This window comes from Balaenoptera physalus (genome assembly GCF_965194825.1).
Source record: "Balaenoptera physalus genome assembly, chromosome: 13".
Taxonomy (NCBI): domain Eukaryota; kingdom Metazoa; phylum Chordata; class Mammalia; order Artiodactyla; family Balaenopteridae; genus Balaenoptera; species Balaenoptera physalus.
The window spans coordinates 89,791,812-89,808,882 of NC_138892.1; positions in this window are offsets into that span (position 1 = coordinate 89,791,812).

Here is a 17,071-nt window from a genome sequence, read left to right on the forward strand (position 1 = left end):
GAACTATTATCAGAGATGACCATTAAAAAGTATGTAATAATAATAGACAGTAGCCATTAAGTGCCTATTACTAACTGGATAATTGATTAGGCAATACTGTTTATTTTATGTCATTTAATTCTCACAATAATCCTACAAAGCTTATCATATCCATTGTGCAATTTAAAAATAACTGAGGCTCAGTAAGTACACAGCAGAGCCAGGAATGGAATTTAGGTCTGCCTTCCTCCCAAACTCATGCTCTATAATATACAGAGATTCATTCTCTCTCTATGTATATATATACATAGAGAGATAGATAAATATACACATATATATGTATATACACACACATATACATATAAACATATATAATACATGGTTTATAAATATATGCTATATAATTATTTATGTTCATACATACATTACATAGGCAAACTGTGATAAAAATACCTAATATTTATTGAGTGCTCGTATGTGCTAGGCATTGTTAAGTACTTTGCATATTTAACTCAATTGGTCCTCATTAAAAAATTCTTCTATTAACTCCACTTTCCAGATGGAGAAACTGAGGTGAAGAAAAGTTAATTTGCCCAAAACTCACACAAAATAAGGGGCGGAACCAGAATTTGAACTCAGATAACATGGCTCAGTGCCTCGCTCTTCCTTACTTAACTATACCATCTCATTGTACACATGTTTAGCAATAAACATCATGACTAGGTTAAAGTTGATCCTATATCAATAAATCTTCAATTAACCAGAATGCCCAAGGACTAGGGCCAATAGAATTTTTGGTCTCCCAAGCATTATATGGATATTCCAGTCTTCCTACAAGCTCTTTTTCTTTTTTTTTAGCATCTTGCCCTAGTAAACACAGAATACAGAAAATAATGTGACCTTCCTTTGTAATTAAATATCCTGTGGGAATATCCAGTCACCATCAAAACCATAATAGGACCATTCATTTGCCTCCTCCTCTCTAGGCCTTTCCTCTTCCAGCTCTGTCTTCCAGCCACTCTGCCAGCAGCCGCCTCCACCACACTCCAGCCCAGCTTTGGACACACCCTTGTGACAGCCCTTGACACTTAACTTCACCCCCTTGTTTCCTGCCAATCTCCCTGCTTTTCCTCTCATGCCATTTCCCACCTCCACTCCCATCCCCACCCCGACTTCCATTTAAAGGTATTGACTTACTCTTACTTATATTCAGACCCAAGCCTGGCACAGAAAAGTGCTCATGAGTATTTGTTTTATTAAATAACAACTTAGATGATCTCCCTCTTCCCCTTTCAGCACTTCAGCTTGCTTCCTGGAATGCCTTGGAACCTTCTCCTTCCCAACAGCCCCCAGCCCCACCTTTAGCCCTGTGTCTTCAAGTTGCCCACCACCAAACCCCTAGTCAGGCAGTGTCTTGTGATGAGATTATTCTGTGCTTCAAATTGTTCTTTCTCCATTTAATAAGATTCTTAGCTTCTTAGCACTCTGATCTTAGCCAAACAGCCCTGAGGGAAAGAAAATCAGCTGAAACTGTAATGGACACTAAACAGCCCAAAGTGCTGGGTTCTCCAAATGAAATCTATTTTTAAAAAAGGCAAAGTTAAAATGACGAAATGAACTACTAATAAAGCACTGAAGCTGCTTTGGCAGAGGAGGAAGACACCTTCCTGAGGTTCCTTAAATACCACCTACACAGCTACCCCTTCTTCACACATCCATTATGAACTCAGATGTATGTACAAAATGTAACAAAAAGGAACCCAAACCCCAAACCATATTTTAAACATTTGGGTTGTATCTGTCATTGCTACATTCTCCATTTTCCTAATACCCTCTTTTTATTTTAAGCCAAGTGCTGAAGTTTTCCAGCTAATTCAGGGTTCAGATTACAATCAATTTTAAGTATAAAACTCTTTATCATCCAATCTCACTACTTCCTTTTTAGTTTATGAAACCCCACTGAGAATTTTACCAACCTACACAGACTGACTTTTAGCTAATTGCATTTTTATTTCATTGAAAACATAGAAAGAGCTGAAAAAATCATGAATTCCTATACATAAAAATGTTTACGGCATATTAAATCACTGTGGCAATCCATTTGATTCCCCATATTAACAAACTAAAAAATTAAACTATATCATCTTCTCAACAGATTCAAAAAAGCATAGACAAATCTTACATACATTTCTCATAAAAACACTCAGCACACTACGAACAGAATGGAACTTTCAAAACCTGGCAAAAAGTATCTACAAAAGACCTACGGCTAACATCACACCTGATGGTTGTATTCGTTCTTTAGGGCTGCCATAACAAAATACTACAGACTGAGTTGCTTAAACAACAGAAATGTATTTTCTAACAATTCTGGAGTCTAGGTTGGAGGCTAGAAGATCCAGGTATGGGCAGGATTGATTTCATTCTGAGGACTCTATTCTTGACTTGTAGATGGCACTCTTTCTGTCTTTATCACGGTACTTCCTCTGTACTTATGCATATCTGTGTCCTAATCTCTTCTTCAAAAGACACTAGTCATATTGGACTAGGGGCCAACCATATAACCTCAATTTATTTTAAGTGCCTCATTAAAGGCCCTATCTCCAAATATAGTCACATTCTGGAATGCTGGGGGTTAAGACTTCAACATATAGATTTTGGGAGAACACAATTCAGCCAATAACAACAGTAAAAGACAGAGCTTTCCCTTAAGATCAGGACAAGGCAAGGATATCTATTCTCACTACTCTATTCAACATTGTACTGGAGGGTCTAGTCATTTCAGTAAGACAAGAAAAAAGTAAAAGGTATCCAGATAGAAAAGGAAGAAATAAAACTGTCTTTACTCACAGGAAACATGATCATCTCTATAGAAAATACAGTGAAATCTTCTACTCTCCAAAAAAGACATACAGGTGGCCAAGAGGCACATGAAAAGCTGCTCAACATCACTAATCATTAGAGAAATGCAAATCAAAATTACCATGAGGTATCACCTCACACTGGTTAGAATGGGCATCATCAGAAAATCTACAAACAACAAATGCTGGAGAGGGTGTGGAGAAAAGAGAACCCTCTTGCACTGTTGGTGGGAATGTAAATCGATACAGCCACTATGGAGAACAGTATGGGCGTTCCTTAAAAAGCTAAAAATAGAATTACCATATGACCCAGCAATCCCACTACTGGGCGTATACCCAGAGAAAACCATAATTCAAAAAGACACACGCACTCCAATGTTCATTGCAGCACTATTTACAATAGCCAGGACATGGAATCAACCTAAGTGTCCATCAACAGATGAATGGATAAAGAAGATGTGGTACATATATACACTGGACTATTACTCAGCCATAAAAAGGAACAAAATTGAGTCATCTGTAGAGACATGGATGGACCTAGAGTCTGTCACACAGAGTGAAGTAAGTCAGAAAGAGAAAAACAAATATCGTATATTAATGCATATATGTGGAATCTAGAAAAATGGTACAGATAAACCAGTTTGCAAGGCAGAAATAGAGACACAGATGTAGAGAACAAACGTATGGACACCAAGGGAGGGAACACGGGGCGGGGGTGGTGGTGGGATGAACTGGGAGATTGGGATTGACATATATACACTAATATGTATGAAACAGATAACTAATAAGAACCTGCTGTATAGCACAGGAAACTCTACTTTGCTGTACAGCAGAAACTAACACAACATTGTAAAACAACTATACCTCAACAACAGCAAAGAATAAAAATTAAAAAGAAATCTTCTAAAGGTAGCTGTTAGAACTAATAAATGAGTTAGCAAAGTTTTAAGATAAAAGGTCAAAATACAAAAGTCAGATGAATTTCTATATACTGCCAATGAACAATTAAAAAATAAAAATTTTTAAATACCCTTTACAAGAGCATCAAAAACCATGAAATACTTGAGGAAAAATCTCATAAAATATATGCTAAATCTGTACAATGAAAACAAAAATAAAACATGGTTAAAAGAAATTAAAGAAGACCTAATATTGTTAGGATGTCAACTCCTCCAAAATTGATCTGTAGATTCAACTCAATCCCAATCAAAATCTCAGCAGGCTTTTCCATAGAAATTGGCAAACTGATTCTGGAAATGCAAATTGGCAAACTGATTCTGGAAATGCAAAGGGCCTATAGCCATAATAACTTGAAAAGGAAGAAGACAGTTGATGAACTAAGTCTATCTGATTTCAAGATTTATTATAAAAATACACAACTATCTTTATTGACTAAAAATACTCAAATAAACCAATAAAATGGAGCAAAGAGACCATAAATTTTTCTACCCATATGTGAAAAGCTGACTTTTTAGAAAGATGCAAACGCAAATCAGTGAAGAAAGGATTATCTTTTCAATAAATGGTACCATTTTCAACAAATAATTAAGACATGAACTTCAATGCATACCTCACACCATATACAGAAATGAACTCAAAATAGATCATAGACCTAAATGTAAGATCAAAAAATATAAAACCTCTAAAAAACATAAATTAGAATCTTTGTGACTTTGGAGTAGGCATCAATTTCTTCGAAATGATGAAAAATATGGATATGTCTATCCATAAAAAGAAAAATTAATAAATTGGAATTTATGAAAAATCAACAGTCTGTGCCTCAAAAGACACATTTAAGAGAATGAAAAGACAAGCCACACACTGGAAGAAAATATTTTTAAATCCCATAGCCAACAAAGAACGTGTATCCAATGAACTCTCAAAACTCAATATAAAGAAAACAACCCCATTAGTAAGTGGACAAATGATTTAAATAGACACTTCACCGAAAAAGATATACCGATGGAAAATAAGTACAGAAAAGATGAGCAATATCATTAGTGTTTAGAAAAAATGCAGGGGGCTTCCCTGGTGGCGCAGTGGTTGAGAGTCTGCCTGCCAATGCAGGGTACGCGGGTTCGAGCCCTGGTCCGGGAGGATCCCGCATGCCACAGAGCAACTGGGCCCGGGAGCCACAATTGCTGAGCCTGCGCGTCTGCAGCCCGTGCTCCGCAACAAGGGAGGCCGCGATGGTGGGAGGCCCGCGCGCGGCGATTAAGAGTGGTCCCCGCTCACGGCAGCTGGAGGAGGCCCCCGCACAGAAACGAAGACCCAACACAGCCATAAATAAATAAATAAATAACTTAAAAAAAAAAAAAATAAAGAAAAAATGCAAATTAAATCCACAGTTAGGTACCACCACACATCGATTACAATAGCTAAATTTTAAAACCTGACCATATCAAGTGTTAATGAAGATTCAGAAGAACTAAAACTCATTTACATTGCTAGTTGGAACATAAAATGGTATGTGCACTTTGGAAAACAGTTTGGCAGGTTCTTAAAAGGTTAAGCATACACCTAGCATACAATCCAGCCATTCTACCCCTAGGTATCTACCCAAGAGAAATGATAGTACATGTTCATGTAAACACTTTGAATGATTGTTCATACAGCTTTATTTGTAATAGCCATAAGCTAAAAATTATCAAATGTCCATTAATAAGTGAAGAAAGAAACAAATGATGGTATACCCATATAATGAAATATAACTCAACAATATAAAGGAATGAATCGTTGATACAGACAACGACATAAGTGAATCTCAAAATAATTATGCTAAGTGAAAGAAATCATAATTTAAAAATCAACTATATAATTCCATTTATATAAAGCTCCAGAAAATGCAAGCTAATCTATAGTGACAGAAAGCAGGTCAGTGGTTGTCTGAAGGGGGCTAGAGGGAGAAATTATCCAGAGGCACAAGGAAAATTTGGGCATGGATTTGTTCACTGTCTTGACTGTGGTGATTATTTCACAGATGTATATATACATATGTATATTATATATATATATATAAATATATATACACACACATAAAATATACAAACTTATGTGCAATTTATCGTATGTCAGCTATACCTCAATTAAGCAATTGAAAACAATTCATAGGAAATATCTCACTGCCCAGATATTTCCAAAGTCAAATTTTCACTAAAATTCACACTGCCTCTGTTTACGCTGTTCTCCCAGATTAGGAAGCTCTCTCCTCTTTTACCCTTACCCCCATCATTCCACCTCTGTCTACTGAAATCCTTCTTGCTCTCCAAAGTCTAATTCAAGCTCAAATAAAATGCCATCTTCTCCACAAAGCTGTTCCCAATATTCTATGTCAACATGAGCTGCTCCGTCTTTATAACCTCCTCTGTTTATTTCATTTTGCTTTAGTAATCTAGTTAACTTGTATATACTCATCAGCTCCACTACACTGAGAGCTCCTTGAGAGAGGCAGGCTGTTAAATTTTCTTAAAATCTATCTATGGCCTAGAAGAGGTTTTGACTGTAGAAGTTCTCTGTAACTGCTTCAAGGGTGGACAGACGCATGGAAGGAAGGAGTAGAAGGTAACATATTCCATTCCCTTAGCTCAAGTTTTCTTCTGGAAGGCAACTTCGATTCTAATAATCCAATCGGTGCAGATGTGCTAAATGGCACTCATGCGTTATCTATACAAGGAGCTCATTTTGAACATGTCTCCCTGGAGATAACCTCTTAACCCAAAGGAGCTATTCTTGTGGTAGACATTTCAGACATTCTGGAAGGCTCGTGGGGAAAAGAGCATTAAGAAAAACAAGACCTTACAATGCCCTTGCACGATCCCAGGCTGGCAGCCCGCCCTCAGAACACTGGTGCAGTAAATGACTCTCACCAGCTGAGCCAGTAGATTTTTTCAAGGCTCCTCAATGACCTCTAGGGAGTAGCTATGAGATTTGAAGAATCTGACTTTCTCCTCTATGTTACCTGAAAATGAGAGATTTCTGTTACATTAGTTACTCTTTACAGATGGAGAAACCAAGGGACAGAGGGGTCCACAGGTCACAAAATATTTAGAGGCAAAACAATTTATTAAGTATTTCTCCAGAGCCCAGGTCAGAATCCCTTACAGGGTCTTTTAGATCATGTTGCTTTAATATTTCATTAAACACTGGGAAAATACTTGACATTCTACTAAAATTGTTGTGCACTAAAATATATAGTAACAGCAATACTAACAGTTTGGGGACACAGATGACTCATCTGGATAAAATAGAGGGTCCAATAACATTTTCATCAGTGGCTTAGTTTAAGAGCTATTTTTTTATAGGCTGATCTAACCTACTCTGAAAGAAATGGAATATGTGTTTCATGTATCAGCAGCTAAACAGAGCCTGCAAAGGACTGTGGGAAGGACTTTTGAGGTTGAAGTTAAGAAATATTAACTCTTTGACCACTCATAAACCCTGAGAGTATAATAAATTATGCACTTTATGAGATTATAAAATCCATGAGTGTAAGAACTGTGTCTTGCTTCTTGATATATTCCCATTTATTTGTTTATTTATCAAATATTTTGTGTAAATAATAAGGAAAGATTATTTTGCACTCGGGACATGGTAACAACGAGGTAGACAAAGCTCCTTCTCTGAAAGAGCTTACATCGTAGTGGGAGGAGACAGCCAATCAACAAACAATCCACAAAGCAGAGGATGATAAATGCTCTGTGGAGAATTAAAATAGGGCAAAGTACTTGATAGTTACCAGTTGGTCACTAGATTGGGTATTCAAGAGAGATATCTGGAGAGGCAACATCTAGGCTGAGAAGTGAATGATGAGAAACCAGACACTCAAAGAGCCAAGAAAGCACCTTCCAGGCAGAAGGAACAGCCTGCCAAGGCATAAAGGAGGTTGGCATGTTCCAAGAAAAGAAATAATATAATGTAGATGGAGCCTGGGGGTGGAAGAAAGGAGTGACAGGTGATGAGGAAGAAGAAGCAGTCAGGGTACAGCCAAGGAGGGTTTGTGAGACAGAGGAAGGAGCCTGGGTTTTATTCTAAGCTTGATAGGAAGTTAGCAGAGGGTTTGGGGCATTGGAGTCACATGATCTGGTTATTTTTAAAAGAGCCCACTGGTTACTTCATGGAGATTGGGGTGTGGGGAAGGCAAGAGTGGAAGGAAGAAAACTAGTTAGGACAGTATCACAGTAGTACAGGAAAGAATGAATAGTGACTGGGACTAGGGTGGTAATAGCAGCAATAAAGAAAAATGGATGGGTTCAAAATGTTTTGTAGGTAAAACTGACAAGACGGGATGCTAGCTAAGTCAGATGCTGCATTTGTGGGAAAGGATTAAAGGGTAATGCCTAGATTTTTAGCTTGACTAACTAGGTTACTAGGACTTAATACGTGCTAATCACTGGGGTGGGGCCCACAAGTGTACCTTTTTAACAAGCACCCTGGCTGATTTCTATGCATGTAAAAGTTTGATCACCACTGACTTAAAAATGGAGATAATCACCACGTTGACATGGTACCTGGGCACATTAAATAGCATAAAAGACGAGGGTGATGTAAACACTCCCAGCCCAGGGCCAATGTGGTTACAAAAAAAAAAAAATAATGCACAGGTGTATTTGTTTATGATTTTGTTTCTGCACAGCTGAATTTCCTATGAAAATTTCCTATGAAAATATTCAGTAAGAATAAGTCTTCAAACATCTAGAAGCTGATTATCAGCAGTGTTAAGGGTAGCAAACCTGTTTGCTTATTAATTACTAAGTAATTGGAAGGAAATTATATTTTAAACTTTTGTGACTTCTTAGCTTTTTCTACTTATATGACTTATTGGTGTGACTATGGACAATGGATAACAGATTCCTGGGTAGGTCTTCACACTAAAGGTACAAAATTATATGTGAGAATTATAGTACCATCCTCAAGGAGTTTTTGTGAGAACTAAATGAGACAACACAGAAAAAGCACCCAGCCCACTGCCTGGAGCATTGCAGAAACTCAACAAATGGTGAGATACTATTACCATTCTTCAATTAAATAAGATGCACCTATGAAAAAATATAAAATGAAGAGGCAAAGCTTCTGAGATTTCTACTGTTTTAAAAAGATATTCTAGGGCTTCCCTGGTGGCGCAGTGGTTGAGAATCTGCCTGCCAATGCAGGGGACACGGGTTCGAGCCCTGGTCTGGGAAGATCCCACATGCCGCGGAGCAACTAGGCCCGTGAGCCATAACTACTGAGCCTGCGCGACTGGAGCCTGTGCTCCGCAACAAGAGAGGCCGCGATAGTGAGAGGCCCGCGCACCGCGATGAAGAGTGGCCCCCAATTGCCGCAACTAGAGAAAGCCCTCACACAGAAACGAAGACCCAACACAGCCAAAAAATATATATATATAAATAAATAAATAAATAAAAGATTACTATTAAAAAAAAAAAAAAAAGATATTCTAACTCAGTTTTGTTTCTTTTTATGGCTGAGTAATATTCCATTGTATATATGTGCCACATCTTCTTTATCCATTCATCTGTCGATGGACACTTAGGTTGCTTCCATGTTCTGGTTATTGTAAACAGTGCTGCAATGAACATTGTGGTGCATATCTCTTTTTGAATTATGGTTTTCTCAGGGTATATGCCCAGTAGTGGGATTGCTGGGTCATATGGTAGTTCTATTTTTAGTTTTTTAAGGAACTTCCATACTGTATCGACATATATAGACTACCGAATGTAAAATAGTTGGCTGGTGGGAAGCAGTAGCATAGCACAGGGATATCGGCTCGGTGCTTTGCGATGACCTAGAGAGGTGGGATAGGGAGGATGGGAGGGAGGCTCAAGAGGGAGGGATATGGAACATGTGTATGCATATGGCTGATTTGCTTTGTTGTGCAACAGAAACTAGTACAGTATTGTGAAGCAATTATACTCCAATAAAGATCTATTTAAAAAAAAGGATATCCTAAACTAAGCTTAAACTGTTTGGGAACACGTACTATTTGGGATTTACCTCTCCCCTTTATTATTAGCACAGATAATAAAGAGCCGACCACCATTCTTCATGAAGACTGCCCTCTAGGGAATAAAGCTAACAGCTCGCCATCCAGAGAATACAGCTACGGAATGGAAATTGTCCCCTTTGCTGGTCCTCACTCCAGATCCTTCCTTGATCTCGTCTCCCCAAGATGAAGTGGCCATCTCTTCAGGCATGTGATTTGATCAGTCTCTTTTCTCCACCCAGAAGATGTCAACCTGCCTCTCTCTCATTATGTATTGATCATAAGGGAAAAACCATCAATTTCCAGGTATTTTCCAGAAAGTTAACCTCCAACTCTTCATTATAACCTAACTTTCAATGATAATATTTTAGGAGGCTTACCTAAAGGATGAGTCATCTGTCTACTTCTCAAAACATTCTGAAGTTTATCCTTAATGAAACCAGGCACTCAAAGAGCTACCCACCTGGATGTTTTGGCCCCTTGTAGAGGTGCTTTTGTGTCAGATTTCTCCAGTGTCACACCACAATGCATGACTGAGCATCAGTGGTACCACCATGAGCATGCTCAAGCCTACCACATCCTGTGATGTCACTTGTACAAGGACTCACAGAAGACAGTTTTCTCTCAGGCCCTTAGCAACTGGGTGCTCAAGAAACAATCTTGAGAAAGAAAAACGGAGCTGAAGGAATCAGGCTCCCTGACTTCAGACTATATTACAAAACTACAGTAATCAAGACAGTATGGTACTGGCACAAAAATAGAAATATAGATCAATGGAACAAGATAGAAAGCCCAGAGATAAACCCACACACATATGGTCACCTTATCTTTGATAAAGGAGGCAAGAATATACAATGGAGAAAAGACAGCCTCTTCAATAAGTGGTGCTGGGGAAAATGGACAGCTACATGTAAAAGAATGAAATTAGAACACCCCCTAACACCATACACAAAAATAAACTCAAAATGGATTAAAGACCTAAATGTAAGGCCAGACACTATCAAACTCTTAGAGGAAAACATAGGCAGAACACTCTATGACATAAATCACAGCAAGATCCTTTTTGACCCACCTCCTAGAGTAATGGAAATACAAACAAAAATAAACAAATGGGACCTAATGAAACTTAAAACCTTTTGCACAGCAAAGGAAACCATAAACAAGATGAAAAGACAACCCTCAGAATGGGAGAAAATATTTGCAAACAAAGCAACTGACAAAGGATTAATCTCCAAAATATACAAGCAGCTCATGCAGCCCAATATCAAAAAAACAAACAACCAATCCAAAAATGGGCAGAAGACCTAAACAGACTTTTCTCCAAAGAAGATATACAGATTGCCAACAAACACATGAAAGGATGCTCAGCATCACTAATCATTAGAGGAATGCAAATCAAAACTACAATGAGGTATCACCTCACACTGGTTAGAATGGCCATCATCAAAAAATCTACAAACAATAAATGCTGGAGAGGGTGTGGAGAAAAGGGAACCCTCTTGCACTGTTGGTGGGAATGTAAATTGATACAGCCACTATGGAGAACAGTATGGAGGTTCTTTAAAAAACTAAAAATAAAACTACCATATGACCCAGCAATCCCACTACTGGGCATATACCCTGAGAAAACCATAATTCAAAAAGAGTCATGTACCACAATGTTCATTGCAGCACTATTTACAATAGCCAGGACATGGAAGCAACCTAAGTGTGAATCAACAGATGAATGGATAAAGAAGCTGTGGCACATATATACAATGGAATATTACTCAGCCATAAAAAGAAACGAAATTGAGTTATTTGTAGTGAGGTGGATGGACCTAGAGTTTGTCATACAGAGTGAAGTAAGTCAGAAAGAGAAAAACAAATACTGTATGCTAACACATATATATGGAATCTAAAAAAAAAAAAATGGTTCTTACAAACCTAGGCGCAGGACAGAAATAAAGACACAGATGTAGAGAATGGACTTGAAGGCACGGGGAGCAGGAAGGGTAAGCTGGGACAAAGTAAGAAAGTAGCATTGACATATATACACTACAAATGTAAAATAGATAGCTAGTGGGAAGCAGCTGCATAGCACAGGGAGATCAGCTCGGTGCTTTGTGACCACCTAGGGGGGTGGGATAGGGAGGGTGGGAGGGAGACGCAAGAGGGAGGGGATATGGGGATATATGTATACGTATAGCTGATTCACTTTGTTATACACCAGAAACTAACACAACATTGTAAAGCAATTATACTCCAATAAAGATTGTTTAAAGAAAAAGAAAAGAAACAGCCCCCTAAAATCCTAGGATTTATATCTCCAACCTGAAAGCCTAACTCCCCAGCCTGAAACTTCTCTCTGAGGCTCTATCAGAGCAAGCAGTCAAAGGAAGACCTGTTCAACTAATTATGCATGTCACCTGTTCTAGCTCTTGCTCCATTCCCCGTGTGTTCATTAGAACAGGAAATCGGTTTTATGTCAATATTACAGTACAAATAGAAACATTTGCCTTTTGGAAAGATCATCTTGGTCTACAAATGGAAGTGTACCACTAAAAAATTTCTTCAAGATTTTAAAATTGAGAAGATGTTTTTTTGAAGACTACCCAATAAAACCAAAGATGTGAGTTCTGATCATTATCCCATGAAATATTGTAAAGTATTGGTTAAGGCTCCCATCTGCATGCATCAAAAACTAACCCTAACTCACCTGAAAGGAGATTTTTTTTAAAGAATGTTGGGCATTAACAGATAAGAAAACTAAAGAATGAAGTCTGTGGGCCTGTCAATCAGAAACTGTTCCCAAAATTATGAAACCACCACTGCCACCCCCAGTGGCACAGACCCTGCAGATGGCTCTACTGTCAGACAACACCAACACCAGGCACTGGACCAGGACACCATAATAATGCCCCACTGCCTTTAGGAGCAGGTGCAACTGCCATCTCTGTCACCACTTTATCAGAATGGAATCTGGCCAATTCCTCTTCTCTTCACCAGCTTCCCACATATTTTTAGGCAGAAGTGTGTGTTTGGCAGAACTTTGAGGTCATATGCCCATACCCAACCCACAAGAAATGCCGGGAAGGTGATTATCTGATATGTCCAGCTTTACAGAGGGAAGCAGTACCTGCTTCACAAAATGGGAAATTCCCAGATGTTGGAAAGTTAAGATGTTAGGTAGCCAAACACAATAAATAACTATTTACTACAGCAATTGATCTACTTCTATTTAGTAAATGAATTGGAAATGTCACTGAAATATGGGATATTGTAGTGAATATATAAAATCTTTTTGAATCACGATCCTCCCATAAGGGTAATTGCTTTTGCTTCCCTGATATGAGACCTCTAAAACTGCAAGCACAGAAATTAAGACAAAACAGATATTTCCAATTTTTCACAAAGGAGAGGCCCAGTCCTTCGTATCTCCCAACTTAGCTCACAATTCCTTCATTCCTGCTCCTCCCATTTTGCATCATTGATGTTTTTCCAGGGAATATGGCAAATGAATGTATCCAGATTCTTGACTATATTCTGATTATACCTCAGCTAAAGAAATTTCAAGAGGATAGAGTAGCTCAGTGAAAGAAGAATGAATCTAAAACTTTATATCATGGTGGATTATTATATGTTACAGATCAAAGAATATTTCAAACATTGGATGATAATAATTATGGTTCCTAAACATAAATCCTAGATGGTAATTTTCTCAGCATTATTTAAGCAGGTTCTCCTGGTTACCTGAGGGTAAGCCCTGTGTCTACCTAATATTTTCTGTTAATTTCAAATTCCTAAATATCTATCACGCTTTATATGGGCAATCAATAAATACTCATTGACTGAACAAGGCTGTGTCACTTGTGTTTTAAGAGGTCAACAGAAAGGATCCATGAGCAGTCACTTTGAGAAAATATGCCTCTGTCTCTGCTTTTTGGATATTTGCCCATCTGCCTTTTTGAAATTTACCTAGCTGTGATAGATCATGTTAACTAATAATGAATCTATTAAATATTTGGTGAATGAGTTACAAATAAATTCATTTGTATCCAAAATCAAAAGGAGAATTGTATTTTAAGATATTGCACTAATACCATATTAACAAAACAGCGTCATCAATTCATTTTTGGTCTACGCAGGACACAGTGCATAAAATACATGTGCTGAATGCCTGAACACTGCCCTTCACCCACACTTCTTTTTTTTTTGGATTTTTTTTTTTTAGTTTAACAGATCTTTATTGGAGTATAATTGCTTCACAATACTGTGCTAGTTTCTGTTGCACAACAAGGCAAATCAGCCATATGCATACACATGTCCCCATATCCCCTTCCTCTTGAGCCTCCCTCCCATCCTCCTTATCCCACCCTTCTAGATCATCGCAAAGCACCGAGCCGATCTCCCGGTGCTATGCTGCTGCTTCCCACCAGCCAACGATTTTACATTCAGTAGTGTATATATGTCGGTGTTACTCTCACTTCACCCCAGCTTCCCCCTGCCACCCCATGTCCTCAAGTCCATTCTCTATGTCTACCTCTTTATTCCTGCCCTGAAACTAGGTTCATCAGTACCATTTTTTTGTTTTGTTTTAGATTCCATATATATGCGTTAGCATACGGTATTTGTTTTTCTCTTTCTGACTTACTTCACTCTGTATGACAGAGTCTAGGTCCATCCACCTCACTACAAATAACTCAGTTTCATTTCTTTTTACGGCTGAGTAATATTCCATTGTATATATGTGCCACATCTTCTGTGTCCATTCATCTGTTGATGGACACTTAGGTTGCTTCCATGTCCTGGCTATTGTAAACAGAGCTGCAATGAACATTGTGGTACATGACTCTTTTTGAATTATGGTTTTCTCAGGGTATATGCCCAATAGTGGAATTGCTGGATCATATGGTAGTTCTGTTTCACCAAGGAAGACATACAGATGGCCAAGAGGTACATGAAAAGATGCTCAACATCACTAATTATTAGAGAAATGCAAATAAAAACTACAATGAGGTATCACCTCACACCAGTGGGAATGGCCATTATCAAAAAATCTAGAAACAGTAAACGCTGGAAAGGGTGTGGTGAAAAGGGAATCTTCCTGTACTGTTGGTGGGAATGTAAAGTGATACAACCACTATGGAAAACAATACGGAGTTTCCTTAAAAAACTAAAAATAGAACTACCATATGACGTACCCCACACTTCTCATAAGGGGTAGGTACAGGATTCTTTGAGGCCCCAGAGACATGTGAGGGAGGCAGGCAGAAAGAAGCTGGGCTGTGAAGAGCACAGGAGCAGAAAGCATACAGGAGATGCAAAAAGAGTCAGGATGGGGTCAGATTGAAAAGGGTGAGCAGAAATGGGAATCAATGTGAGACCAAAATAAAGTGCCTGGGACCAGGAGACAAGACCACAAGACAGGAGATAAAACTGTGCAGAAACAGGGAATGTTCAAAAGTAAAAGGCAGAGAGAAGGAAGAGAATCCCACACCCACCACTGCCTGGAGCAGTGGTTCTCAAACGGGGGTGAGTTTGGGAATCACCCAGAAGCCTAATAAAGGACAAGAGACCAGCCCGGCTCCTAGGAGTAGGAGAGGGCCTGGACCTTTGTATTTTCACCAAGTTCCCCAGGCGATTCTGATTGGAACCAGAGCTTGAGAACCACTGGCCTAGAGCATCAGTTAATGGATGAAGAGAGTGGACTCTGAAATATTTCAATGACTTACGTAAGTGAGAAATTGTATTTCCCTAAAATGATCTGTGTTGCATTTCCTTCTTCACAAAATGCATTTTAGGATGGGCAGTGACCTCCCCTGCCACAGGTCTGAGCAGGCGTAAGAAACAAAAACGCTTCCTCCCAAGACGGAAATGGAAACAAGTTAAATGTTGTATATGATACCTTCACCATATTGTCATTAGCCTCAACGTCTAGTGTTCAAATAAAAAAATCAGGAGATCTTTTGTCTTTTGTTCTTCAATTCATTTGCTCTTCACTCTTTAATTCAGTGTTTGGCCACAGAAGACTTCAGATACGCGTACCACTGTGGGCACCAGTGAGCTGCTCCCTCTGGCAGACCTCAGCTCTGCGCTAAGAACTGGGCTTATGCAAACAGGCAGCGTATTTTTCAAGCAGCTGCAGTTTTCTCCCCTCACCTGTGTCTCCGGCCGATTCATTAGTCTAGTTCTGCCTAACTTCTGACTGACTTAATGAATTAACTAGCTAGTTAATTGATTAAGATAAAAATCAAAGCGAACAAAGCATTCAAATCTTATCTCAAACCCACAACATTCCTGTTTAGGAAATGTGCTTTATTCTCCTTGATGACAATGATTGAGGTGGGGCTGAGAGATCTTCCTTAGAGCTTTAAGCCATTCTGCTGAGTAGAGGAACAGTGCAGAAAAATGGGAACCCATCCACCCTGTGATGTTTCAACAGCAATTGAGGTGTATCTGTGTATGTGGAAGAGGGAGGGGGACGTGTCATCTGGGTGCTTGTGACTGAAGAGTTAGGTTGGGTGTTAGACCCATCAATTACACATACTGAATCCAAACCCTTCTGCCCCTCTAGATAAACTGAGGGTCTTGCCCATAATTGACATGGTCACCGACTCTAGTAGCCAAAATCTGTTTCATTTCATGCGAAGAGGAATCAAAGTTTTGTATCCCTCTACTCTTTAAGACAACTGACCTTTCAACCAATCACATGAGAAGCATCAATTAAATACTTGATGCATTAGTCACTCTTCCAGGCCTTGGACATTCAAAGATGAAAAAGGCATGTCTCTTATCCTCCAAAAGCTCACAGTCTCGTAGAAAAGACAGACATAACTGAAAAATAGACTGGCTTACCCCTTCCAAACAACCTCCAAAGCTGTCTCAGGAATCCCTCGATATAGTGATGCTCTTCTGTGAATCTCTTTTTTCAAATCTATTTCTACTACCTTCTTGTCTTTTGCTTTTCAAGTCAAAGTTAATTCCTTTCAGTTTCCTTCCTAAAGCATTCTCAGAAGCATTTTAGTTCCATGATCAAAATTCAGAAGAGCAAAGGCATTTTTCTTAAAGTGCTAGAGGTATCTAGTTCTAGGCTCTTCAAAACCCCAAGAATTCAAAATCTCCCTGGGGATATTATAAAATGAGTGTACTGAAAAAAAACACACCTATGTGTAATCAAAAGCTTAATGAGATCCAGAACTACACAGCTGTCCACATCACAAAGACAGACACAGTACTGAAGGGAAAAGAACTTGGGCTCTGAAGAAATGGA